The following is a 27,956-nucleotide window of genomic DNA, read 5'->3' on the forward strand; positions in this document are numbered from 1 at the left end:
GACACAGACTCGAGGGAGGGCCAAAGGGGGCTCCGCCAGCCTGTGGGTTGTACCTTGTTCCCCACCACCCCTCCCCTCCCCCAACAACAGCTGCTGCTGCTGCTGCTGCTGCTAAGTCGGTTCAGTCGTGTCCTACTCTGTGCGACCCCATAGACGGCAGTCCACCAGGCTCTCCCGTCCCCGGGATTCTGCAGGCAAGAACACTGGAGTGGGTTGCCATTTCCTTCTCCAATGCATGAAAGTGAAAAGTGAAAGTGAAGTCTCTCAATCGTGTCCGACTCTCCGAGACCCCATCGACTGCAGCCTACCAGGCTCCTCCGTCCATGGGGTTTTCCAGGCAAGAACACTGGAGTGGGGTGCCATCGCCTTCTGCCAACAACAGCTGACTTGCCTTTAAAATTTTTTTTAATTAATTTATTTTATATTAATTATTTGTGTTTGGCTGTGCCTAGTCTTCACTGTTTTGCGTGGGCTTTCTCTAGTTGGGGCGAGCAGGGGCTGCTCTTCATTGAGGGCACGCGGGCTTCAGTGGTTGCATCATGCAGGCTCAGTAGTTGTGGCTCTCCAGCTTTAGAGCTCGGGCTCAGAAGTTGTGGTACATGGGCTTAGTTGCTGCGAGGCATGTGGAATCTTCCTGGACCAGGGATGGAACCCGTGTCCCCTGCATTGGCAGGCAGATTCTTATCCACTGCGTCACAAGGAAGTCCAGCAACAACTGACTTTTCACACCACCTCTGAGTGTGTCCCAGGATGTTTCCCACGTCCTTTTGCACACCAGGTTGTCTTATTCTTCCTAATTTTATAGCAGTGCTGCGCAAAAAAAAAATCTCTCATTTTTGTTTTCTTGGTGACTTCTCCTGTGTTTTAGCCACTTGCACTGTCTTCTTCTCTCTGTACCGTATTCATCACCTTTTCTTGGTGGGGGGTGTGTGTCTTTTAACGGGGCTCACTCCAGTGCAGACTGGCCTCGGCACCTCTCTCACAGGATGCTGCCTGAGTGCTGTCTGCTCACCAGGATGGCACTGCAGCGTGGCCATTCCTTCTCCCAGGAGTGACCCATCACATTCTTGACGGAACGAGATCACCTCACCTGCTTTGAGTTTTGGCCTGGCTATCCCTGTGAGCAATGCTTACTCATAGGTTTTTCTCTGGCGAGTCAGATGTGTGAAGTTGGAAACCAGCTGGCCATTTGTCACTTTCTTAAGTGTGACCGTGGACCCAGCTGGCTGATGACTGAAGCACTTAAACTGTGTTGTTAGGCTAGTTTTCAGGGTCTTGGATTTGCTTCCATTTACCTCCGTGACATATTAGTGGAAAAAACATGATTGTGGATTGGAAAATACTACATTCTGTATGACTCCCACTGGTTCCCAAAGTTAGTCCATGTATGTAGAGTGTTCGAGCACGTGCCAACCTCAGGAGGCAGCAGTGGTCAGCTAGGGGGACTGTGCCAGGCCGAGGGAGGTGTGCTGCCTGTCCCGGGGGCATGGTGAGGGCTCCCTGAGCAGTCCAGGCCCTGGTGCCGTGCCAGCCTTGACTGGCATGAGGAGCCACTATCCGTCAGCCCCGGCACATCACTGCTTCCCTGCAGGAAGCCACAGTTTCCCCACCATTTGGTCCTGCAAGGGTGATTCTTATTTCTACCTTTGTCAGAGTTGATTCCTTGAGGAGGAATCCGCTGACAGGTCTTGCTTGGAGAGTGCTGGATTTGGCCTGCAGGATTTCAAGTGTCATGACCAGAGGGTTGATGAGGGGGCTGTTAAAGGAATCCATGTCACATGTCTGCGTGGTGAGTGCTTGATGAGCACCTTCCGAGGGGATTCAGTCAAATGCTGAACATGCACTGTGGTCCTTGTGGAATTGCCCACCATGTGCATGATAGATGTGGAGACAGGAGACAGCAGTGTGGCTAGTGGTCATGTGTTACTTACATGAGCACTTGTTTTTCTTTCTTTCTTTAAATTTTTTGGCCGTGACATGTGGGATCTCAGTGTCCTGACCAGGGATTGAACCTCTGCCGGGCACACCACCACCCCCGGCCCCTGCTCCACCTGCGTGTATTGGAATTCTTAATCACTGGACCAGCAAGAGAGAGAGCAAGAGTGAAGTCGCTCAGTCATGTCCGACTCTTTGCGATCACATGGACAGTAGCCCACCAGGCTTCTCCGTCCATGGGATTTTCCAGGCAAGAGTACCGGAGTGGGTTGCCATTTTCTTCTCCAGGGGATCTTCTTGACCCAGGGATCGAACCTGGGTCTCCTGCATTGCAGGCAGATGCTTTACCCTCTGAGCCACCAGGGAATCCCCTGGACCACCAAGGAACTCCCTGAATGAGCACTTATTGACTCGTCATCACTTTGTTGAGTATTATTTGAGGTCATCAATACAGTTTTGGGAAAGGTTCTGTGGCTCTGATGATTCTTTTGGTTTGGGGGCAGGGTGCTCTCTTTGTCTGAGTCTGTCTTGTCAGCTGTCCCTGGTGGGGCCTCCCAGTGTGCCTAGGGCCCTTAAGTGCCCTTTCTCCCAGCCCTCTTCCCCTGCGGCCAGTCATTTCCCTGATGGGAGAGCAGACTCAGTGAGATCATATGACCCAGGCTACCCCTGCAGTGCCCTTGCTGCCTTGAAAGGCATGAACAAGGTCATCCCCATTTTGCAGTTGAGAAAACTGACTAGCTCAGGCATGAAGTCTGTCTCCCAAGGCCACACGGCTGGTTAGAGGATGGGCTCCCTCACCCTGAACATTCTTGGAGGCCTCTTCTGCTTGCCTTCTTCCTGATGTCCAGGTTGTTGTTGTTTTAAAGAGTGTTGCAGTGGTTTATTTAACAGCATTCAAAAACTGAGAGGAGGAGCTGGAGCTCACGTGTGGCAGAGCCAGTTTGTGCTGTTGTTCTGTACGCACTTTCAAGCAGCTGCTGAGTTATTGCCAGCGCCGTGTGACCAAGTCAGAGAGGTTAAGTGTCTTACTTAGGTCACACAGCTTCTAAATGGCAGATCTTGAAGTGGAAGCGGGTTTTCTGATCTTCGGTCTGGGCCCCGAGACTGAAGTTTTGTTTTTGATTCACAGCAGCTGTTGAGAGCCCCAGTGTATCATTCTTGTTCTGGAGCCTTTGGTTCCAGCTCTGCGGGGACCGGTTGATTGGTGTGGAAGCTGGGCCAGTAGACTGCTCTGATCTCCTATTAGGGTCCCTCCAGATGCTGCCTCAGCTTTCAGGCAGCACCCAGCCCCTCCTCCACCCCAGCTCTGACTTGGGTTTGAATGGCTTGGAGTGGTGTGGAGGAGGGGACCCTGGGCCTCGGGTGAGGTGGGGGTTAGCACCTTTTGCCTTGTCCTGCCTGCCATCAGGCTGTGAGTTTCATGTTCTCCTTAGCCTGGACCCCGGAGCAGCGTGTTGGTGATGTGAGGCCAGACCAGCCGAGGGCCCCCAAGTTAACCTGACTTCTTACCCTGCTCGATTCTGGGTTCCTAGCTTAGAAGTTCAGAAAGGGTTTGGATTGTGCTGTGCAGTCACTGCCGCCGCACACAACTGTCAGCTCCAGCAGGATGGTTCCGTCTTCCTTTCCTAAATAGACCTTCTGGTCCGCTTCCGCCGAGGCAGCTGGCCTGGGAGTCTCGCCAGATTCTGCTTCTGTGATGGCGCAGATGGTAAGCTGCGCCCAAGTCTAATTTCAGGCCTGAGATAAAATGGTTTTTGTCGACCTGGGCTTGGTGAGTAGGAAGGCGGGCGGCTTGAGCTTTCCTTCAAGGTGTTTCATGATGTTTGCTCACTCAGAAGGCTTGGTGTTCTGGCCACAACGAGAGCCCACTGCACTCCTCCCGTCACTGAGGCTGGCCTCACTGTGTCTCTTAGACAGACTAACCTTCTAGTAACTTGAAAAAAAGTTATTTCTCACACCTGATCTGGTTTTATTTATGTTCAAGCCCAGGAAGATGGGCTCTGTCACCCACAAGTGTGGCGTGGGGCTGGGTCTCTCAGGTCTGGCCCAGCGAGCAGCTGAGCGAGGTATGGAGGGTCACTCCCTGCCTGGGTCACCCCTCCGGAGGCCCTGCTGCTTCCCAAGTCTGGCAGTGGCTCTGGCTCCAAGGTCTCCAAGATCGCAGAATGCAGCGGGAGTCTCCTGCTTCATTTGGAATCTCAGCCAGTGTCCACGCTCGAGGTCCTCCTGTGGGCAGAGGAGGCATCCGGGCGAGGTGGGGTCTGCTCCGCCCTGGGCGCACGTGGGCCTCTCCTCCCTCCGGCGCACCATGCACTCAGGTGTGGCTTCTACAGCTCGAGGCTGTCACGAGCTGATGTTTGGCTTGGTGATGCTGCAAGTCCCCTGCGGGCGAACCCGGCCAGTCTGGGTTGAGTCCTCCCTCCCCCGTCATGGGGCTAAGGCATGGCCCGAGCCTCAGTTTCTCCCTGGGTGAGGAGGGAGCAGTCGCCCCTGCCCTGGAGGTAGGAAGGGATTGGGTGGAGCGTCAAATGAAGGGCCAAGTGTAGGGGCATCCTCCACTCATCACTGTCACCTTGAGGAGAGGATGCCCTTGGCCACATCTCCACACCTGTCCCAGCCCTGGATGTCATCTGTTGGGGTGTGCAAACCCCCACCATCAGGGCAGGAGAGACCCCTTCTGTAATGTGCAGGGGACTGCGCTCCTTGGCCCGCCTCCCAAGCACCACTGGCCCAGGCTCAGGTCAGAAGGTCACTGGCCCATGTGGAATCTTCCTCACAGCCCAGGCTGAGGTGCTTGGGGCCAGTCCACCCATCCCCTCCGCTAGTGCAGACTCTCTCCAAGTGGCTGTGCAGGGGACCTGGCTTCTGTCAGCCCAGCCTCGGGCTGTGGCCCCCTCTTCACTCCCCTGTCCCTCTGCTCTGCCTGGCTCAGAATCCTTAAGGCTGGTCTCTCTGTTTAGGGCCCCCGCCTCCCTCCCTCTGCTGCAGTGGGGAGCTAATGGGGACATGCAGAGCCCAGCCTGCCCCACCTGGAGTCCCCTGCTGCTGCTGATCCACTCCTGCTCCGAGCCCCAGCTGCCCAGAGCATGGTGGATGTGCACAAGGGTCCAAGCACTGCCCCTCTGGGTGCTCAGGCCCTTCTCTCCCTGCCCCCTTTCCCTGGCCTGGCCTCCATTAAGGTCTGCGCGCCTCCCGTCCTCCTGGTCTTGGCTCACCACCACCTCTCACCTCGTCAGAACAGCCTCTCGCAGTGTCACTCTATCGTCCAGCTCTGAAACTGTGCCAAGGGATCCTCAGTGGACAGGGCAGCGTCTCTCACTGGCTGCTGGGTCCCCGCCTCCTGCCTGTGTCCTTCCACCTTGCTCTAGAGCTTCAGCTGCTTTCTCTAGCTATTCATATTAAATCCTAGGCGAGTTGGTTCTGAGATCGCACCTGCCTAGAAGTGACTGGTGTCCAGGTGCTCCCGGCTCAGGAAGTGGAGGAGGGAGAGGGTTCCAGTCTGGCATGCGCAGAGCTGATCCAGCTGTGAAGGTGCAGATGATGCTGGAAGATGCAGTTACCTGATCCGGCACCAGAATGCTGACAGTGGGTGTGTGGTGGCAGGAGGGGGATGAACTGGGCAGAGACAGGGAGTTGGAAATTTTCTTCTGTGGTCTTTAGTGCCAGGCAGCAGAGAGGAGGGACAAGGCTAGAAGGTAGAAGACCTGGGGGGATTTCAGGGGGGTCTTTGAGGATCCTCTTGCCCTGGGTTAGATTTCTGGTAATGATTTTGTCTCTGACTCCCCGGCTGGGGAGAGAGGCTTCGCCCTGCCCTGTAGGACAGATCACCTTCTGAGGGTCTTTGGGACTGTCCCCTCTGGAGGGCACTTAGGTGCTGGGACCAGAGCAGACGAAGCGCTGGGAAAAGTGGACAGGGACCCAGCACAGCTTCCCCAGGCTGCAGGGTAAAGAGCGATGTTTCCCAGGGACCAGGTGGTGGTGGGCCCCTTCCCTTTGTCTTCAGGACTCGCCAGCCGTGGCTGTCCTGCTTGTTGGATCACCTGGGTAGGTTAGAGATGGGAAAATATGACATATTCTTGTCATTTCATCCTCTTGAGTGGGGCATTTCGCTCCCATTTAATGGTCTCTGCTTTTGCCCAAGATGAAGCCCCATGCCTTGCGTTCAGTGAGCCCAGCTCGCTCTGTTCTGGTCAGCAGCCTCACGGGGCAAAAGCGTCGTTACACTGCTTACCAGTCTGCAGCTCGAACTGGGCAAGCGCTGCAGAGCCACAGTGCAGAGTTTTCCAGAAGATGCTGGGTGGAGCTTCCCAGCATGGCCTGGTGGGCAGTTCTGGTGCCACTGACCCCCTTCTCATCACCCTGGCCTCTGAGCTGCAGATTACAGTCTCATGCTTCTTTGCTTTTTAATTTCTCATGGAAATCTCTGGGCTTACAGAAATGGTTTGTATTTGGTACGCAACCCCCCCCCCCCATCGGCCCCTTCTCAGTTACCCTCCTGGTCTGTTCTTGGTGCTCAAGATGAAGGCAGCCTGCACTCACCTCTGCTTGTCCATGTTGGCTTTAGAAACCACACTGCACTTCCTTGGTGATCCAGTGGTTTAGAATCTGTCTGCCAGTGCAGGGGACGTGGGATTAATCCATGGTTGGGGAACTAAGATCCTGCATGCCATGTGACAATAAGCCAGAGAGCCACAACTAAGACCCGACACAGCCAAATAAATAAAAATAAGGGGAGGAAAAAACAAGGAAACCGTACCGGATCAGGAGCAACAGTGTGGTCCAGCATGCTCTGTGAGGTGTTTAGAGCCCTGCTTTTCATTTAGAGGATGGAGGGGAGTCTTAGGAATCGCTGGGTGTCGGGGGAGCACGGACTTATTCTGGCCTTTCCTGGCATCATCTCAGCCCGGCTGACGGAGAACAGCACACGGGCTCTTCCTGCCTGGATGTCTGGGGAGATGGGGCAGGAGGGACAGCTGCTCCTTGGAGCACAGTATACAGGGTTGGGAGAGGCAGCCTGACCCTGCAGAAGAGCACCCTGAGCGAGGATGTAGAGAGGGGCCTGCTCAGTGGGTGTGCTCCAGACAGGCCCCTGGGAGAGGGATGTTCATTTCTAAATGTCCTCTCTGTTGTGTGACCTCTTGGGGCACCTTCGCGCACCTGTGTTCATGAAGTACTAGTGAGATGTTAAATAACTGGAACCAGATGCTCCAGAACTCAGCCATGTGTTTCCTACTGCATGGAGACACCCCCACCTCACCCCCGTGGGCATCAGGAAGCAGTGGGAAAGTTAGTCCCCCAGCAGCACTGGTGTGGGGTTGGGGTGCTGACATTCCATGGCTGAGTTAGCGCTTTGTGTGGTTTGTCTGGTGAGTCCTCACCCCCTCCTCAGCTTTCTGAGGCCAGGAGTAAATAGTGTTTTAGAGAGGTGGAGGAACCTCCCTAGTGGTCCAGTAGCTAAGATTGTGTGCTCCCAGCGCAGGGGGCCTGAGTTTGATCCCTAGTCAGGGAAATACATTCCACATGGTGAAACTTAAGACCTAGCACAGCCAAATAAATAAATTAGTTGAATGTTTAGAAAATATTTTTAAAAAATAGTAATAGGGACTTCCCTAGTAGTCCGGTGATTAGGAATCCGCCTGCCAGTACAGGGGACACGTGTTTGATCCCTGATCCAGGAAGATTCCACATGCCACAGCAGCTAAGCCCGTTTGCCACAGCTACTGAGCCTGCATGCCCTAGAACCTGTTCTCTCCAACAAGAGAAGCCATCACAGTGAGAAGCCTGTGTGTAGCAAGGAAGACTCAGTGCAGCCAAAAATAAAGAATTAAAAAAACTTTAAAAACAAGGAATTATGACCTAGTACAGGTTTATTATGTCATCATGTTAAATAATGAGATCAAGCAGAGGATTTTATTGCTGTAATTTTGAAATGGTGGTGAGCAAAAGTGGCGTTGGAAAACAGCAACATACTGTCTTTCATTTGATAAAGCATATCAGAGTTGATACTGTTCATAACTGCTGAAGGAAATGCTAGGAAAATAGATGTTTTTTTCTTCCCACCCAAATTTAAGGACAGCCCAAATGGGAGCCCTGTTCTGTGCATGTCCTCTGATGCAGGGCCCTCAGCAGCTTTTCCCGGCGTGGACATTTGTAATCTGCTGTGATGAATGAGGAAGCTTCCCAGCTTCAGTCTCAGAAGTGGGGCTCTTTTGAGAGGTGGTTGACCCCACGGCTCTGGTCAGATCCCTTGTGGTCCTCAGATGTTAGAGAGGGCTCAGAAGAGGGTGGGAATGGGTCAGCAGCCAGCACCAAGGGTCCAGGACCAGCCCGAGACAATCTGAGTATCAGGATGTGTGCTTAGTTGCTCAGTTGTGTCTGACTCTTTGTGACCTCGTGGATTGTAGTCCGCCAGGCTCCTCTGTCCATGGGATTCTCCAGGCAAGAATACTTGAGTGGGTTGCCATTCCCTTCTCCATGGATTTTCCTGATCCAGGGATTGAACCGGCATCTACTGCATCACAGGCAGATTCTTTATTGTCTGAGCCACCTGGGAACCCCCGAGTATCAGGATAATTAAGGACTACAGTGCCTTTGAGACCGTTGCAAAAGGCAGTCCCTGAGTCTGTCGAGGTTCTCCAGAGAAACAAACCAACAGGAGTGAAGGAGTGAGAAGAGATGTGTGTGTGTGTGTGTGTGTGTGTGTGTGTGTGTGTGTGTGTGTGTGTGTGTGTGTGTTTCCTTTTTGGCCATGCTGCATGGCTTGCGGACATGGTGGGAGGACACCACTGGGCCAGGTGGCACCATGGAAGGGGGACAGTGGTGCAGAGTATCCTGTCGATAATGAACATAGTGCAGCTGGCACTGTCGCGTGTTTACTCCTCAGAAACGCACCACGTGTTTAGTGTGAAGCATACTGGTGTATGCAGCTCACTCTGAACTGGTTTGAGAAAGCAAGTAGATGCACCCAAATCTATATGCTTTGGGGTGCATGCATAGGGGCAGAGAGTTTGTGGGTTTAAAGGTACTTGGGTATTCTTCCGTGCTGTTGCAGCTTTTCTGCGAGTTTGAGATTATTTCCGCATCACGTCTAGGAGAGATAGCTAGGCAGGGGCATTTATTCCCTGCTCCTGGAAGCAGCATCTCTCCTGCCACGCCATGTGGTCAGGGCCGGCTCGTCTCTGCTCGGCAGGTGGCTGAGCCCCAAATCAGGTGACCTGGTGCACGCCCTGGAGGCCAGCAGTGGTAGGACATCCTCTTCCTGGGACTCAGCTTCCCGTGGGAGAGACCAGCCCAGCATGTCGGTCAAGTCCTCCCCTGGTGACAGGGGTCTGAGTGAGCATGCCCCCCCCCGGAGCCTTTCTGAGGAAGCCTCAGTGGAGGAGGCAGCTGGGTGGATCCAGGGAGGAATGCCTTGGACAGTGGCTTGATCGGGGGAGTGGTCTCACAGTGCTGGGTTTGAGTGTTGTAAAGGGGGTCACCATGGGCCCCCGGGGCTGTGGGGTGTGATTCGATGGATGCTTGTAAGCATCCGGGAAGGACTCCTCATTTCCATTTGCTCTCTGTTCTTACGGGATCCGCGGTTCTCTCAGCAGCACTCTAGCTCCCTCCTGGTTTCTGGGACACCTCAGCTCTAGGCAGATACACAATGCTTGATCTTGTCACTCTGAGCCAAGATTAGTCACTTGTTTTTCGGCAGGTGACAAGATGTTCTGTAAAAAGGTGGCTGATGGTTTCAGACTTCTGGCTCATTTGTGCTTTGGGGGCAGAGGAGGCTGGGAATGAAAACAGACATGCCGGAACAGGAGTGAGTGCCCACCTCTGGCAAGGACTCTGGTCAGCCAGTTGAGGAGGGGACAGGAGTGTCCAAGGCAGTATGACCACTCCATTAATGCTGAAGGAAAGGCGAACTGGGGAGAAGTTCTGTCCCAAAGTAGTAGGGGGCCTGCTACCTCCTGATTTGGGGGGCGGGGCAGTCCTGTGTTCGAGTGTGGGCTCTGCCGCTTCCTGAGCTGGTGGCCTTGAGCAAAGCTGCTGGCTTTCCTGAGCCCCAGTTTCCTCATTCACTCCGAGCCGGTCAGGGAAACATGTGACCTTGTCCACAAGAGATCCCCACAGTCAGGCCCCTGAGGGCCACTGGGACACCAAGGCCCTGGCAGAACACACACTGCTCCCAGCCCAGAAGAGACCAGCGTCGCTGCCCCATCAGCTCTGCAGGACCAGCTGTTTGGTGGCATTTCTCACTGAGCAGTGTACTCTGAGGGGCAGTTATGTTTCTGGGGAGCAGTCAGTTGGTGGACCTTGGTGGACAGCAAGGTACAACTTACCCAAGAACAGGGCTGACCCTTTCCTGATGAGAGCCAGGTGGCAGCTGATGTGCATGGAGGGGCAGCCTGCCAGGTGAGCAGGGACCCGCAGGCGCGTTTCTCAGAACTCCAGGGCAGGCGGAGGGTGGTCAAAGCCACCCACCACGCAGACTCTTTCCAGTTGGCCCCTAAGTGCCCTGAGAGTGCCATCCTTCCCACCTGGTGGGGGCAGCAGAGAGCCCCTTGAGGGGTGGGTCTGAGCCAGTGGCTGGGATGACAGCTGGGTAGGCAGCCGGGCCCCACCCTCCTTGGGCTCCAGCAGCTCGTCAGTGTCCAGAGTTGTTCCAGGAAGGTCTGTTCTGTCTGGCTGGCTGATAGAGGATCCTGTTGTTCCGAGAGACTGACGCCTGGGTCTGTTGGAGTCCAAGCAAGGATTGGAAGGAAACAATTCATTCTTGGCTCTGGTAGGGATGAAGCCTGAGCCTCTGACAGCCGCTCGGTTCCTCACTGTGGAGACGCTCTGGGGGTGCAGAACTCCGGGCAGTGTTTGGTTCCTGGGCCTCCCTATGGTCCAGCACAGCCAGCCTCAGCCAGTTCAGAAGCTGTTTGTCAAAGCAAAGTTTAACAGTGTGCCAATTTCAGGTAGCCTCCTCCATGTCAGACCCTGTGAGGGTGAGGACTATGTTGGGACAGGTAGCTAGTAACTGGGGACCCATGTCTGAGCCTGCCACCTGGCTGCTCCAAGCACTGTCCCAAATTGGAGGGTGCTCCCCAGCCCAGCTCTGTGCACGGCACCCTCGTGCTCCTCCAGGAGGAGAAAGAGCATGGACTGAACTCAGCCGGGCCATCTTTCTGAGACACTGCTGCCTTCCACCTGTTGGTCACGTTTGTTCTGCTCTCCCCTGCCCCATGCATTTGAAAACTGGCCAGGCTGAGCCCTGCGCCCAATCAGTGCCCGCTTTCTGTGCCATGGAAGCGCACCAGTGACCAAGGGACCTGTGGGAGGGTCCTGAGCCCTTGACCATCTTTTCTCCCACATTAAATGTTTGTGGGTGTATATAAATAGATGGTTGTGCTGGGTCTTAGTTGCTACATGCAAACTCTTATGGCCACACGTGGGATCTAGTTCCCTGACCAGGGACCGAATCTGGGGCTCCCCTGCATTGGGAGCTCGGAGTGTTAGCCACTGAACCACCAGGGAAGTCCCTTCTCCCAGATTTTGATGGCTCTTTGAGACTTTTGGCATCTTCTGGCTCAAAATATCAGAACTACTTGAAAGTGAGAGGTTACCCAGCTCTCTGGGGAGGCTGACTTGTCCAGCCATTTCTCCATGCCTCCGGGATGTTTCTGGAGCCCCCAGGAGGGGTGTCTCAGCCTGTGGTCCAAGGCCACGTCTCTGACCTGACCTTGTGGGGGAGGCAGCCTTCACAGCCCAGCTGGTCCAGAGTTGGCTCTGCTCAGAGGCAGTCCCCCTTTCTGGGGTCCCCAGCTGGTGAGCGGTGGGGTGTTCAAGGCAGGGTCTGCATGGTGGGGCCTTCTCTGTTCCTGAGCAGTTAAGATTTATTCCAACGGAGCGGTGGCTTCCCAGGTAGGGCAGTGGAAGAACCTGCCTGCCAGTGCAGGAGACGAAAGAGACACTGGTTCAAACCCTGAGTCTGAAAGATCTCCTGGAGAAGGAAATGGCAAGGCACTCCAGTATTCTTGCCTGGAAAATTCCATGAACCTGAACAGAGGAGCCTGGCAGGCTATAGTCCATGGGGTCACAAAAGAGACAACGAAGCGCAGTACAGCACTACAGTAACGTGGAGGTGGCGGAGCACGTTGAACGTGGCCTGGAGCTGATGCCTGGGGCTGGTCAGAGGCTGGTGGGGTGCAGAGGTGCGTAAACTTGGAGCATGTCCAAGGGAACCTCGTGGGGCTGTTGCTGAGTGAGCTAGGCTGGGAATGCAGTTCCCGGACCAAGTAGCTCCTGAGTCACTCTGTGTGTGTGTGTATGTTAAAAGTGGATGCAAGAGAGTGACCCTGCTATAGGCACCAGCTGGAGGCCGTGGGGTGAGGTGAGAGGAGCTCATACTAAAGGGAAGAGAAGCCTGAGTTCTCAGCCACAGTTTTTGTTTTTCTGTGACTTGTGCCCACATCTCCTGGGATGGATCTGTGGCTCTTTGCAGAAGATGAGAAGGGAGAAACTTGAGCTGAGCCCTGTGCTGAGATGCAGAGCATCCGGGCAGCCCACATCCTGGGCTGCGCCCCCAGAGGGCCTGGGCCATCTAGGTCAGGCCCTCAGCTTCCTCTGCTGGAAGATTCCATCCTAGTCACTGCTGTCTGGGCGGGGATGTGTCTGTGTTTCTTCTGTCATGCTGCCCCTAGACTGTGGGCGAAAGACAGGTTTGGGCAGAATGAAGTTTGATACCAAGCTCAGGGCCTGTTGATGAGTTTTAGTGAGCAATTAAAAAGGAAAAACAGGACTTGCTTGGTGGTCCCCTGGTTGAGAATCCTCCTGCCAATGCAGGGGACACGGGTTCGATCCCTGGTGTGGGAAGACTCCACAGACTGAACACCACTAAGCCTGTACACCACGACTATTGAAGCCCACCCGCCTAGAACCCATGTGCCACAGCTATTGAAGCCCACCTGCCCAGAGCCTGTGCTCCACAGCCAGAGAAGCCCCCACTCACTGCAGCTAGAGAAAGCCTGCTTGCAGCAAGGAAGACCCCTCATAGCCAAAAATTTTAAAAAAACAAGTACAGTTTTTAAAGAAGAAAAGCCCACTCAGCACTTAGGCTCCTGGCGAGGCACATCAGAAGCACATTGGTGCAGAGCCTTCTGTGTACTTTCCTGCCTACTTGTCCATTTCCCCAGTGCTCCCATTAGCCTCATTGGGGGCTCCCAGAAAGAGAGTGGGATGAGTCCAAGGACCCACTCTGAGGTGGGCCTCTGCTGGGAGGGAGGGGCCTCAGGTCCCTGGGGCAGAACAAGGGCCCGGGCTGCAAGCCCCAAGACTTGGTGCTGCTCCATGCGCAGCTTGCTCCGTCCACACAGGGCCAGGGTAGCAGAGGAGATGAGACCCGCGGTTTGGCCATCTGCACTACCATGGGGACCAGGGACCGCGTCCAGCATGTGGACCTGGCCCCTCCACAGCCCGTGCCCAGTGCTGCGGGCTGCATGTGCTGGGGGTGTGCAGCAGGTACTGACATGGGCGGCGTCTTGATTTTTCTATTTGAGGAAAGGCAGATGGGAAAGATGAAATAGTAATGAGGCAAAGGTGTTGAAAAGAGGGCCTGGGGCAGGCATGGGTTGCAGAGCTCAGAGTGGTGGCAGGGGTTGGTGGCTCATAGCAGCCACACTTCCCTGGAGCCAGGCCTGGGATGTGCTGCCAGCAGCCGTGGATGGAACAGGGCTCAGTGGAATAGAACCACTTAAAAATACATGTTTATTTCTGTTTATTTGTTACTGGCTGCACTGGGTCTTCATTGCTTTTCTCCAGGTGCAGCGAATGGGGGCTGCTCTGGCTGTGGCACACGGGCTTCTCCTGTCGTGAAGTGCAGGCTCTGAGTGAGAGAGCTGCAGGAGTTGCTGCACATGGGCTTCGTAGTAGGGGATCACGGGCTTCGTTCCCCATGGCGTGTGGGATATTCCCGGAACCAGGGATTGAACCCATATACCTTGTGTTGCAAGTGGGTTCTTAACCACTGGGCCACCAGAAAGCCCTAGAAACACTTTAATGTGAAGAATTCATTGTTTAGCAAATGTTTGTTTCATCCTGTTACATCATGTGTGCTTCACAAAGAGTTGGGATAAATTGTAGAATTGGGATACGATCTAATGAACTGTGTCAGGGCCCATGACTGGTCTTCCTTTGAGATTGGGATCAGCTCTCCTGGTGAAGTGGGGACCCCAGCCCTGCCCTGGGACCTCCAACAGCCCAGTCCCCGCTCTGTACTTCGTTTTCCTCAGGCATAACAAGAACCCTGATATCTGTGAGTAGTTGAAGATGAGAATGAGTTTCCTGATGGAGGTTGGCTGTTCTTGATACCACAAGTCATCGTGTTCATTTTGGCTGTGATTTCCATGAAGAGCCTGTGCCCAGCGAGTCCATGCATCCCACCTCCAGTCAGGCTTCAGATGCCTCCCACGCACCCATATCCAAGTAGAGCACTTGTCAGGTGCTGCTGCCCTGTGGTTCCTTTTGCCCTCCCGGTGTCTCAACAGCCCCTATGGTGCGACTTAGCCATCTATAGGGTCACTGCTTTGGGCACCTGGGGCAGTTGTTTGGGCTGACACACAGGGGACACAGGAAACCTGGCAGAGGCGGGGTCTTGGTTCCACATGGCCTAGGCCTAGACTTGTTGCATTTATTGGTGTGTGAGCCATGGAGCAAAAAACTTGTCAAGTGCCCCTTTATCAGAGTTTATAATTGCTCTTTGAAGGGCATTGCTGAGAGAACAAAAGGAAAAGCCGCAGACCGGGAGAAAAATCTTTGTAAAAGTCATCTGCTAAAGCTCTAGTATCTAGAATATATGAAGAACTCTCAAAATGCAGTAGTGAAAAGTTGACCCAGTTTTTTAAAAATGCGTTGGAGATTGTATAGCTTCTCCATAAAGATGTGGGAATGGCAGATTTGTCCATGAGAACGTTCTTCACGTCATTAGTCATTAGGGAAATGCAAGTTGAAACCACGGGATACCACTTCACAGCTAGAAGAATGGCTCAGGTAGAAAACCTGACAACATTAAATCCTGACATGGATGGGGAGCAAGTGGAACTAGCCTTCCTTGCGGGTGGGATGCAAAATGAACAACCACCCAGAAGGCCATCTGGCAGTCTCATGAAGTTAAACACACACTTGCCATTAAGATCCAGCCTATGCTTCTGGCTGTTCATCAGGTGAAATGAAAACTCCTGTCTGCACAGAAACCTGCATGTGAATGTTTATAGTAGTTGATTCATTAGTTCCCCAAGGCGGAAATGACCCCAGTGTCCGTTAGTCTACAAATGGGTGAACAGACTGTAGTATAATATGGTGGGTTAATACTAAGCAGTAAAAAGTTCCAATGATAACAGCATGGGTAAATCTCCAACGCCTTATGCTAAGTATTCTGTGGTCGACTGCGTGTATTGTTGTTCAGTCTCTCAGTCATGTCCAACTCTTTGCCACCCCATGGACTGCAGCATGCCAGGCTTCCCTGTCCTTCACCATCTCTCAGAGTTTGCTCAAACTCATGTCCGTTGTGTCAGTGATGCCATCTGATCCTCTCATCCTTTGTTGTTGCCTTCTCTTCCTGCCTTCAATCTTTCCCAGCATCAGGGTCTTTTCAAGGAGTCAATTCTTCGCATCAGGTGGCCAAAGAATTGGAGCTTCAGTATCAGTCCTTCCAATGAATATTCAGGGTTGATTTCCTTTAGGATTGACTGGTTTGATCTCCTTGCAGTCCAAGGGACTCTCAAGAGTCTTCTCCAACACCACAGTTCAAAAGCATCAATTCTTCGGCACTCAGCTTTCTTCATAGTCCAGCTCTCACATCCATACATGACTACTGGAAAAACCATGCCTCTGACCAGACAGACCTTTGTTGGCAAAGTAATGTCTCTGCTTTTTTAAAACACCATCTAGGTTTGTCATAGCTTTTCTTCTAAGGAGCAAGCGTCTTTTAATTTCATGGCTGCATTCACCATCAGCAGTGATTTTGGAGCCCAAGAAAATAAAGTCTGTCACTGTTTCCATTGTTTCCCCATCTATTTGCCCTGAAGTGATGGGACCGGATGCCATGATCTTCGTTTTTTGAATATTGAGTTTTAAGCCAGCTTTTCCACCCTCTTTCATCTTCATGAAGAGGCTCTTTAGTTCCTCTTCTCTTTTCTGCCATAAGGGTGATGTCATTTGCATATCTGAGGTTACTGATATTTCTCCTCTCAATCTTGATTCCAGCTTATGCTTCATCCAGCATGATGTACTCTGCATTTAAGTTAAATAATCAGGGTGAAATATACAGCATTGACGTACTCCTTTCCCAATTTGGAACCAGTCCATTGTTCCATGTTTGTTTCTAACTGTTCCTCCTTGACCTGCATACTGATTTCTCAGGAGGCAGGTAAGGTTGTGTGGTATTCCCATCTCTTGAAGAATTTTCCGCAGTTTGTTGTGATCCACACAGTCAAAGGCTTTAGCGTAAAGTGAGCTGCATAAGGACCCCCAGTAGATGTCCAAGTCTTAACCCCTGGAACCTGTGAATTTGGTCTTACATGAAAAAAAGGACTTTGCAGATGAGAAAATGTTAAGGATTCTTTAGCTGATTCACAGTTAAAGAGAGCACACTAGTGGTTACCAGTAAGGAGAGAGAAGGAGGAGGGGCAGTTAGGAATAGGGGATTTTACAAAAAGGGTTGTTATGGGATTATATGAAATCATGTATATGAAACTTTTGAAAATTGTAAAGCACTGTTGAATTTAAAGACTCTCATTCAATTTGTTGTGTTGTTCAGTCGTTGTGTCCGACTCTTTGGGACCCCACAGACTGCAGCCTGCCAGGCTCCTCTGTTCTCCACTATCTCGTAGAGTTTGGTCAAATTCTTTCTATAAAGAGCTTTCAGTTAAGTTCAGTTGCTCAGTCGTATCCGACTCTTTTCGACCCCGTGAACCGCAGCACGCCAGGCCTCCCTGTCCATCACCAACTCCCGGAATCCACCCAAACTCATGCCATCTAACTGATGCCATCTAACCATCTCATCCTCTGTCGTCCCCTTCTCCTCCTGTCTTCAAAGTTAAAAAATATATGATATATGTAAAACTATGTTTAAACAACAAAAAAAGCCAGGAAAAAATTTTTAAGTTAAGCGTTCAGAGATGGGATTATCCAGGATTCTTGGGCCCTACATGTGATCTTTTGAGAGCAGAGAGAGATTTAAAGCAGTCAGAAGAAAAGGTGATGTGACCCTCAGAGACAGAGATTGGAGTGGTGTGTCCAGAAGCCACGGATGCCTGGGGCTGTCCGAGTCGGAGGAGTCAGGGAAGGCTCCCTCTGGGGCGCTCAGCGGGAGTGCAGCCCTGCCCGTGGCACCCTGACTTCAGCCTCCAAGACCCAGGGGATAAACGCGTTTCTGTTGGTTTAAACCACCACGTTTGCTGTGACTTGTTCCATAGCCACAGAAAAGCTGATACAGTATGATCCCATTTATGTGACCATGTAGAAAAGATGCACCCGTAGGGCCAGGACACAGATGGGAGGTTGCTGGGGGTGAGGGGAGAGTTAGAGTCCAGGTGGGCCCGTGGAAATTCCTGCAGAAAGGAAGGTGGACCGTCCAGTGCTGGCTGTGTTTTTCCTGACCCAAGAAGAGCAAAACAGAAATGGACGGCGGGGTGTCAGGGCCAGTTATAGGTGATTTACTTCTGTTTTTCTAATCCTTAATCTTAAAATTTTTTTCCCTAAGCTTTCTGTGTACTTTGGTGACACATATTTTGACACAAATATTTGTTTGCTGGCGCCCAACATGGGTCCTGATTTACACCTGGCTCCCGGCCAGAATCCCTTTTTTCTTGCCTTAGGTGTCCCTTCACTTAATGATGAATGTCGTGCCCTCCCAGCTAAAGGGAGGAGCTGCTGTGAGCCCTGGTGCTGGCCTGCCACGCCCTTGATCTCTGCCCTCAGCCAGGAAGGGTAGAATCTCAGTGTGTCCACTCAGGTTTCCCAGCCTGGCCCTGGGCTGGCCTCGCCCACTGCACTGAGCTGGGGCTGCACCCCCAGCCTTTCTTCCTGCCTGTGGTTCACAGAAAGGCCCCCCTCTTGGTCCCTGACGCCACAGTCTAAACTCTGCACGGCCTTGCCATCCCCCTGGAACCTGCCAGGAAGCCGCAGGAAGGATTCCTGAGGCGTTTCCCAATCTTCTCTGCTTTACTGGAAATGGGTGTGTGGGGTGGTGGGCAGTTGCCAGGAGGTTAGCAGCCAGGCCTTGTCTCAAGACTTAACCTCCCCCTTTGCTGGCCACACACTGCTCAGGGGAAGGGGTATCCCAGCTCCGAAGAATCAGCCCATGGACTTCTTCTGTGCTTCATAGAATTGGAAAGACAAACTCTTCAAGGAGAGGCAGAAGCCTTCACCTTCCTCACTTTGTGCAGTCACCTCTGAGTTACGAGGGCCTCAGGCCACAGGGACGGTGCAGCCTGGGCACGATTGCCACCCCCCAGTGGGCAGTGGAGGACCGGGAGGGCGGTGTTGGGTCCCGCTCCCCACGCTCAGTCAGCGCTGAGCATCCTGTCGCTGGGTCGAGATCTGCCCTGACTGCAACGGTCCTTCCGCCTCGCCCCCTTTCTCCCTGAGGACACGCTGGTCTGTGCTCACAAACGTGACCCTGCCCCGGTCTGCTCTGTGTACCGGTGAGGGAGTGGGGGCGGGTCTTGTACGTATGCCCTTCTTACGGTAAACCTCTTGCCTGGGGGTGTTCTTGGGTTGATGGGACAGAGCTGAGAGGAACAACTGCCCCCTGGCTGAGATTCAGTCTCATCCTCTGAGCTTTGACCTGTCTGCTCTCAGCTTGGCCCGGTGCCCTCCTCGTCTCCCCATTTTGGGTTTCTTTGGTTTTGATAGAAGATCTTTAGAACAATCCCAGGTGTCTTTTCATTTCACCTGTGGCTTTTTTCGGTCACTATGTTGACTATCGAGAGATACAGACATGAGTGTTTTAGATATCGCCCCTGAGAGCACCCTTTCTGGGACTAGTTCAAGTCGTGTCCACACAGAGCCGCTGGGGACAGTCACGTCAAGTCTGTGGTGATTTAGAGCACTCTGTTCTTCTTTCCCTGGAGGCACTCATCTGTTGAAGAAACTAGTTCATTGGTCCCATGGAATTTCCCACGTTCCGCTCTGCCAGTCGCTGTCCTCGTTGCTTTCCACCTGGCTAGCTCGGGGCTTCTCGGCCTTGGCTCCACTGGCATCTGGGGCTCGGTAACTCTGTGGCAGGGCCGCCCTGTGCACTCTAGTCTTTTGGGCAGGGTCTTCTGTCAGATGCTAGGAGCAACGCCCCACAACCAAGTGGTGACATCCAAACATGTCTCTGGACATGGCCAGTGTCCCTGGGGCAGAAGCACCCAGTGAGACCCGCAAGTGTAACTGGATGCCTTACCCATGGCACTTCCTGCAAACTGGGCACTAGACCTGGAGGTGGATTTCGTAAGCCACTTCCTGTTGCTTCACCCTCGAAGCATTCTTCATGGGGAGAGGAGGGGATTTCGGCCATAAAGTTCCTCTTCACCCTCTCCTTGCCCCATCTTAGGCAAGAGGAGTCTAAGGCCAGTGTTGATGCCTCCCTGCCCGCACCCCCCCCGCCCCGGGCCCACCTGTTCCCCGCCTGGCACTGTCCTCTGCCCACCCGTATTTTTTTACATCCATCAACATCTTTATTACATGGGTTTCTTCATCCAGGTCGTGGCCTGAGTGCCGAGTGACCTCAGGGTGTAGACACCCCCTGCCCTGCTGGTGGAGGCCTTCCCACTGCTCACCCCTGCCAGGCCTCCCAACTTAGCCCTGGCTCTCAGCCACACCTTGGCACTCGGAGTGCCACTGGCCCCGAGAAGCTCCTGGTTTCATCCCCCCTGCACTGCTAATGGGAAATGGTGTCCTGCCACTTGGGGTGCTGACAGGGCCAGTGTGGGGGTCGGCACCTGCTGCTCAGGTGGTGCCACATTGGACAGCTTGGCCCCGGAGGGGTGTGTGACCTGTGAGCCTGCGGTGAGTGGTGTGAGCCCTCAGAGGGTCTGAGGAGACTCCGTATGTCGCGTGTAATGCTGCCAGCCTGAGGCATAGCCCATGCAAGTACCGAGAGTGAGAGGCGTGGAGATGGGCAGTGTTGAGCCTGGGCGGGGGTGTCACAGGAATTACATTACTTGCCCGCTTGCTGATCACAGTCTGGGGCTGACCCGAAAGCTGCCCCCAAGGAGACAGGGAAGTGAGCAGTCCTGGTCCACAGACCTGTAGGGGAGGTGACAGGGTGGCGGGGCACGCGAACAGGCAGTGTGTCACTGACCCTGTGCGCTGTCAGCCCCTGCAGCCAGGAAGGAAAGGGCCATGTTTGCCTGGTGAGCCTGTGTGCCCCTGGGGGTCCTGGCTCCGGGGGGCCAGGCCAGGCTGGCTGGGTCTGGAAGGTGACCCCGATGCTGCTATAAATACATCACTGAGGCAGGCTCTGCCTGCGTCCTCAGAAGAGCCTGATGAGACATTTACCTTCTCGGGGGCATGAGCCCAGGGGCACCCTGTCCCCCTCACATCGCAGCTGTGCTCTACACCATGCCTTCTCACCTGTGGCCGCAGTCTTTGCCACCCTTGCTGCTTGTGGTCCAGCTCAGTGTCTCAGCTGTGTCCCCTTACACCATGTGCACTGTGCCCTTAGCCTCAAGGCTTGGGCAGTACCCCTTGAGCGCAGGAACAGGAAAATGATCCAGTCAGGCCGGAAGTGTCTCATTCAGCGTGTACAGCAGGCAAATATTCGGGTCCGTCTGCTCTGCACCCCCAGAGCCGAGGTGCAGGAAGATCAGGGTCAGCTCTGGTACATGGAGACCACGCCCTCCAGTTAACCTCCTGCCCTGGGTCAGACAGAGTCAGGACCCTGGGACAGTCTGCTGCCATCCCCCCCCCATCCTTGCGCCTGGTTGCCACCTGTTCAGCGCTGCCCGTGCCGATCCGCACGTCGGTATTGTCGTTTACACCCAAACCTGCCGTGTCTTTCACAGGAGCATTATGAGAAAGAAGTCTTTCATGTTCATACATATTCACCATAACCCAGCCTTCTTCATCCTCTGTGCAGATCTGCCTGCCCATCTGCTGTCACTCTCCATTCTTCCTAGAGAGCTTCCAGAATCCTCCTCATAATGCAGAAGTGCTGCAAGCAGATTCTTTCCCCCTTTGTCTGAACAAATCTTGACGTTACCTTCTCTTCCCACTGTATATGGGGTGTCAGGCTGGCGGTCTTCTTTCCTCCATAGTTTGCAGATGTCTTCTGTGGTCTCTGAGCTTGTTTCTGACATCTGACCTCGTGAATTTTATCTTAGCTTCTCCGATTGGGGTACCTCAGTCAACTGCTGCACTAATTTGCAAGATGTGTTGTCATGTGGTTCTTTTCCTGCTGGAGTTTTTTACATCTATGGGTTTGTCACATTTGGAGGTTTGAGGCCATTATTTCTTTGGATACCGTGCCCTTGGGATTCCAGTTACATGCATAATGGATTTCTTAGTACTGTCCAGCAGTTCACCAAGGCTTTGTTCCTTTTCTTAATAGATTTTTTCCTGTGTGATTCATTTTGGATACATTTCTGTTGCCTTGTCATCAGATTCACTAACCTTTTCTTCTACAGTGTCTAATCCCACTCAGTACTTCAGGATACTGCATGTCTCAGCTCAGGAAGTTCTGTGTGACTCTCCTCATACTTCGGATTCTTCTTTGCATCAGTTCAAGTTTCCTTTTAAGCTCGCGAGCGTTTTAAATTTAGAATAGTTGCTCTAAAGTGAAACCCTTGTCTGATAATGCCATCTTCTCTGTCCTTTCTGGGTCTGTTTCCATTGACTGATGTTCTCTTGGGTTAAGGGTCACATTTTTCTACAGCTTCCCACGTCTGAAGGCTTTTGGTTTGGGGTACTGAGTGTTGTAGAGTCCATGGGATCGTGTGCTGGATTTTGCCGTCTTTTCTTAGAGCCTGACAGTTCTGGCTGCTGACAGGCAGTTTGGTTAGCAGTGGATCAGCTGATCTTGGGGAAGCTTGCTTTTGAAATTCCTTAGCAAGAGGAATGAGAGAAACCCTTAAATGAGGGCTCATTTAGCTCCACTGCTGAACGGGCTGCAGAGAAGACTCCTCTGGGCTGGCTGTGGATGGCATCTCCTGCCCCCCAGGCTTGGGGCCCCATCTCAGGGAGAGTCCTGAAGCCTTCCTCTGCAGCAGCTCAAGGCCCCGTGCTGGTGCCAGGAGAAGTCTCTGCATCATCTCTCCTTTATGGGCCTCTGCCCGCACCTCCGGTTCCGTCAGATTTCCAGCCCACGGTCCAGAGGCTTCTCTAGGCAGTGAGCCCAGCAGCCTCAAAAGGCTTCCTTGGCCCTTTCCCTTCTTGCAGGCATTTCTGGCCTGTGCTGCCCATGTTCACTTTGAGAGCATGGTTGTGTGTTCTGTCCAGCACCCTAGTTGTCAACAGTAGATGGCTTGTCTGGCCCTGACATGGGTGCCTACTTGGGAAGAAGCCGAGACGATTCAGCAGAACTGCTGTCTGTCTGTTTGCTCTTCCATCCATCCAGTGAATATCTCCTGGGCTTGGGTGGCCCATCATGGCCTCGCTGGAGTGGAAGGCCTGCCCCTTGGAGTGCGTCACTGACCTAAACACAGAAATCTCCAGATAAAAGGTTGGAGGTGACTGCAGCTGTGTCCTCCTAGGGTCTGCTTCCAAGTCCTCCTCTGAGAAAAGGAGGCTGCGAGTGTGTGTACCATCCCTGCAGAAAACCTTGGAGGTGGCAGGTGAAGTTGGCTCCTGGCCCTGTGTGGGTTTGGGCAAGTCCTTTGACTTTTTCTGATACTTGAGGTTTGTGATAGAGTTAGGCAATAACAAGCCTAAAATGCAGCTCTCAGCCTGGGGCCCGCAGGACGTGCTCCCGGGAGCCATGTGCCCTGGTTCCGTGGTTCCCCTCACTCAGGATGGTTCTGGGGGCCTGAGCCTTCACCAGCCATGGAGGCTTAAGTCAAGGGAAGTGCAGGGGGCCTGTTTCTCAGGGATCCTAGGTCTTTGGCTTTCAGTGTGTCCTGCCTGTAGGAGTTTGGAAGTTGTTGGCCTGGGGTCTTGAGGCTGCTCTACCCAGGTGTTTCCAGAGCCTTCGGGAACAGCCAGCATCAGACCTGCGCCCAGTACAAGCAGACCTGCAGCCACTCCTGCTCCCACTGGCCAACCACTGGCGTCAGGCCCAGGCCTGTGATGGGTGGAGTTTGTGTCCTGAGTATACCCAGTGGACACTCAGCAACCTCCCCAGTGAGAGTCCCCATCAGCCTCTACGGCAGCTTGTTGGTTGGAGCAGGAAGAAACCCACGTGGTCCTGCCCTGCCTGGTGTAACAGCGGGGGACGTTCCTGGGGGCTGGGAGCCCCCCTGACAGTGTGACCGACCCATATGGCAGAGGGGCCCATGGGACTTGGGGTTCCCCTTAGCCTGCCTGCCCCACTTTGAACGTGACTCAGAGGGAAGGGAGAAAGCTGGCAAGTTACCACGCAACCAGCTTCCTCCCAGCAGGTTCTTGGAGGTAATAGGGCTGGATGCACTTTGAATCATTCAGATTAAGTGTATTTTCTTCACAGTAAATATCTGTAAACTTTCGTTTGAAAAAATAAAAGCCTGGAACTTCCCTGGTGGTCCAGCGGCTAAGACTGTGCTCCCAGTGCAGGGGACCTGGGTTCAATCCCTGGTCAGGGAACATGATGTGTCACATGCCACAGCAAAGATTGAAAATCCTGAGTGCTGCAGCGAAGACCTGGTGCAACCAATAAATAAATATTAAGAAAAGAAAGGAGAAACCTTACTTTGATCTAAAACAGATCCCCATCTTCACAACAAAACAGTATGTGCCAAAGGCCACTTTGGTCGATGTTGAAGACACACAAGTAATTTTAGTACATTTTAGAACTCTTCAGAAAATTCTCTTTTCTTGTAACAATTTTAATTTTGTTGTGCTTCATTAAAATGTCCTTGGGCCTCCAAGCTTGAGAGTCTGTGACAGGTGGTGCGAAGGACACTCCAAAAGCAGAGACTCCTACAGCCCTTGGAGAGGCGCCCCGGCCAGCACCAGCGCTTCCTCCTGGAAACCTGGTTGGGGGAGCACAGTGGTGAGCAGGCAGCTTACTTACAGGCACCCCAGGTGGAAAGGTCTACACAGAAGGTCAAGGCTATCGCCCCCAAGACTGAGGAGAACCCATCGGCGACAGCCACAGCCAGCGGCGTTAACCCAGATGGCTGAGGGTGGACCCTCTGGTGCCAGCAGATGTCTTTTTGACTGCTGTTGAGCGGCAAGGGCTGAGGGCCATCAGAAGGCACCTCAGGAGAGGGAATGCCCTGGTGGACCAGTGGTTTGAACGCCACGCTTCCCCTGCTGAGGGCCCAGCTGCAGCCCCCGATGGGAGAACTGAGATCCTGCAGGCCTCCAGCTGCAGCCGATCAGTCAGTCAGCGAACAGACAGACAAGCGCATACCTCAGGGGAATTCCCTGGTGGTCGAGTGGTCGTGAAGTGAAAACGTCACGCTTCCATCTTCGGTCAGGGAGCTAGGATCCCACAAGCCTTGGGGCACGGCCAAAAAAAAAGGGAGGAAAAAGAAAAGAATACACTTGGTCAGTCATTGACCAAGTGTTATCGACTCCTCCTCTTGTTCTAAAATCTTCCAAATGGGGCTCCTGTCCTCTGCCTGGTTCAGGGGCTGGTGTAATTTAGGCTTCCGCGTGGTGTCTTTTTTGCTAATGGCTATAGACAGGTGGTGTGTGTGTGTGGGGGGTCACTCGTGGGTGTGTTTGTGTATGCATGATGGTATGAGTGAGTGGCTCTGTTGTTGACAGGAATGACCTGGCCTGGTCCTCCTGCTGGTGGGGGGAGACACTACGAGAACCCGTGTGGCCCAGAGCCTGGTTCTGTGATGAAAGTCAGGCGACATGGGGACACACACTGGACACCAGCCCTCTTGGCATCGCGGTCCTTTGAGCTTGAGCTTTTAGCTTTGGCCAACTTCCCTACAGTATAAAAGCTTATTTGCAGTGTGCTTGGTGAATGACTGGGCGTGCTGCCGTGAGCCCCGCGCTGAGTTCTGCATGGAGGGCTCTGGGCTGAGGGCGTGAGAACCGAGTGCTGCAAGCCCTTTGCTTCTGTGGCACCCCATGTCTCTGCTCCAAGTTTACACCTGCTGTTCCCCAACAAGAGCACCCTGCCTTCTTGGCTTTCAGGGTCAGGTGATGGCAGTAGAGAGCTCTTTAAGAGTGGTGGGCACACAGCTGTGCTTTGGTGCTGTCTTTGCTGCCCTCTTACATGTCCTGCTGTCTCCCTTCCATTCACTTTACATCACTATTGACTGAAACTAGTTAACAGACAAGAGTCTCCCCCCTGCCTATTCAGTCATTCTCTGTATGTTCAGGGGACATTCCTCAAAGCCCACATGAGTCTTCGGAGTGCTCTAGGGGTCATTTACAACCCATAGACCTTATGCCCATTTTAGGTGTAGAGTCAGAGTTAATATTCCACCCGAGCAGTTCCCTCTAGCCCATCTGCAGCCACTCCCCACTTCCAGGCACTCACAGTTCTGCTCTCTCATCAGTTTGGCCTTTTCTGAAATTTATATAGGTGGAGTCATTGTATGGTGTTGTATATTGGGCTTCTCTCATTTAGCTGGTGGCTTTAAGGTTTGTCCATGTCATGTCAATTGGGGAGTTCATTTCTTTTTATTTCTAGGTAGTATTTTGTTTCTCTACCAATGGATGGACATTTGGGTTGTTGTCTATTTTTTGAATGTTGTTGTTTAGTCACTAAGTCCTGTCCGACTCTGCCACTTCATGGACTGTAGCCCGCCAGGCTTTTCTGTCCATGGGGTTTCCCAGGCAAGAATACTGGAGTGGGTTGCCATTTTCTTCTCCAGGGGACCTTCCCGACCCAGGGATCGAACCTGTGTCTCCTGCATTGGCTGGTGGATTCTTTACTGCTGAGCCACCAGGGAAGTAAAGAGTATTTCTGCTGTGCACATTTATGTATGTTTTTGTGCATTCCTATGTTTTCATTTCTCTTAGGTATATCCCTAGGAATTGGAATTGGTGGGTTGCATGATAACCGTGTTTACCCTTTTAAGAAACCGCCAGGGGACTTCCCTGGTGGCTCAGTGGTTAAGAATCTGCCTTACTATGCAGGGGATGTGGATTCAATCCCTGGTCAGGGAACTAAGATTCCACATGCTGTGGAACAACTAAGCCTGTGTGTCACAAATTCTGAGCCCATGTACCACAGCTAGAGAGTCTGTGCACTACAGCGAAGATCCTGTGTGCTGCAGCTAGGACCTGACACAGCCAAACTAATTGATATTGATATTAAACAGCTGCTGGGCTTTTCTCCAGGGCCTCGTATGCCCCCCCCCCCCCCCCCCGGCGAGGGATGCGGGTTCCGAGGTGTCACCTTTCTTCTTTCAGCCATCCCAGTAGGCACCTGTGTGGTCTGTGCCGCGCTGCTGAGAAATGGCTTCTCCCGAGCTTGCTGGCCACCTGCAGATCTTCTTTCGGGCCTCTGTCTTTAACCTGGTTTCAAGCAAAGGCTGCTTAAATGTTGCATCTCCAAGGGCCCAGCTAGACGGGGCCCCCTGGTGCTGCTCCTCTAATTCTGTGAACTGCATTCCAGGCAGCAGTCTGATCATGGTTTAGGGGGCAAGTCATCTGGTCTCAAGCCTGCCGTGAAGGGAGCCTGGCCCCTGTCTCAGCAACGCAGTAGCCCTTGCACCTGCAGGGGCTGGAGGACATCCTGTATCTGCCCACCTGGCAGTGAGGCGTGATGTGCTTTCAAAGTGTGGGGTGGGGACTTCCCCAGTGGTCCAGTGGTTAAGACTCCATCTTCCGGTGCACAGTGCATGGGTTTGATCCTCACTGTAGGGGGCATGGGCCAGGGACTAAGGTCCAAAAAATAAAATAAATCCTTAACATTCTTTCTCAGATTTAAAAAAAAATTAAAAAGAATGTTTTCAGTCTTTCTCAAATTAAAAAAAAAATGTGGCTGGCTTTTGGCGTGTCTGATTCCATGAAGGTGAGTGCCGGAGCTTGCTGTGACCGCTCAGGTCTGCTCCAGGTGTGTGAGTGAAGTCCTTGGAGACTCTTGGCTGAAGGGCAGGCCCCTGTAAGCCGAGCGGGGTGAGTGTGTGGCCCCCGTGGTCCAAGTTGGCTGAGAGCTGTCTCCCTCACATGTGGACAGCCCTGCCCGGCGATCTGACAGGGTCACAGGCACTTAGAGGCCAGCCCGCCCATGGGTTGCTTCTCCCCGCGTGTGTGCAGCTACTCCACCCACCCAGGGCCTGCGGCCGGTCTGACATTCTGGGTGCAGAGCAGACTGGACCTGGGCTCCGGGTGGGGGAGCTAGGGGGTGCTGGGGCGGAGCCCTGAGAGGTGGGCTCTGTTGGAGATGGGCGAGCCCAAGATCTGGGCTGCCATGTGGAGGAAAGCTGAGGAAAACCACAGGCCCAGAGGCTGATGTGGGTCCTGTGGGTTTGAGGATGGAGGGGAGAGGGTCGTCGTGACGAACCAGCACCACCCTGTGGGGTGAGGTCTGCTACACAGAAAATGGGTGCCAAGGGCCCGGGATAAATGAGAAAGAGAAGTGTGACCCTCCATCTGGATCCATGTTCTTTCTAAAATTCCACCAGAAGGCTGATCTCCGAATAGCTAAAGCTTAAATTAGTAGTTTTTTGGTGTATTTTTTTCCTGTGACATTTGGAAATTCCGCCGCCCCAAGTACAGGGACGAGCTGCTCTGAAGCTGTGATGTGGGAGCTGGGCAGGAGCTGGGCAGGCGCTGGGCTGTGTCCTGTCAGGCCGTTCAGGTGCGGGGCATCGCCTCATCAGCCTGCCTCCTGGCTGGTGGTGCTCATCTTGCGCAGTTCTGCTCCGCATGGGTTGTCTCTGAGGCAGGATGGCCTGGGCTCATGCTGGTTTGTGGGAGGATGGTGAAGGGCTGCACATTGCCTCTCATGTACCTTCAAC

At 53.2% G+C, this 27,956-nt stretch overlaps 1 protein-coding gene and 1 long non-coding RNA gene across 3 annotated transcripts in view; both read left to right on the forward strand.

The window, feature by feature from the left end:
- The window catches only part of ELL (elongation factor for RNA polymerase II), a 78,262-nt gene that overhangs the window by 20,622 nt on the left and 29,684 nt on the right, over nucleotides 1–27,956 (forward strand). The window lies entirely within an intron of this gene.
- LOC145508821 (uncharacterized) lies at nucleotides 11,121–26,897 on the forward strand. The gene is made up of 2 exons (XR_014055613.1): nucleotides 11,121–22,785; nucleotides 25,065–26,897. It is a non-coding gene; the product is annotated as an uncharacterized LOC145508821 (long non-coding RNA).

This window comes from Giraffa tippelskirchi, chromosome 6 (assembly GCF_054371585.1).
Source record: "Giraffa tippelskirchi isolate mGirTip1 chromosome 6, T2T-mGirTip1v1.2.pri, whole genome shotgun sequence".
In the NCBI taxonomy this organism is placed as follows: domain Eukaryota; kingdom Metazoa; phylum Chordata; class Mammalia; order Artiodactyla; family Giraffidae; genus Giraffa; species Giraffa tippelskirchi.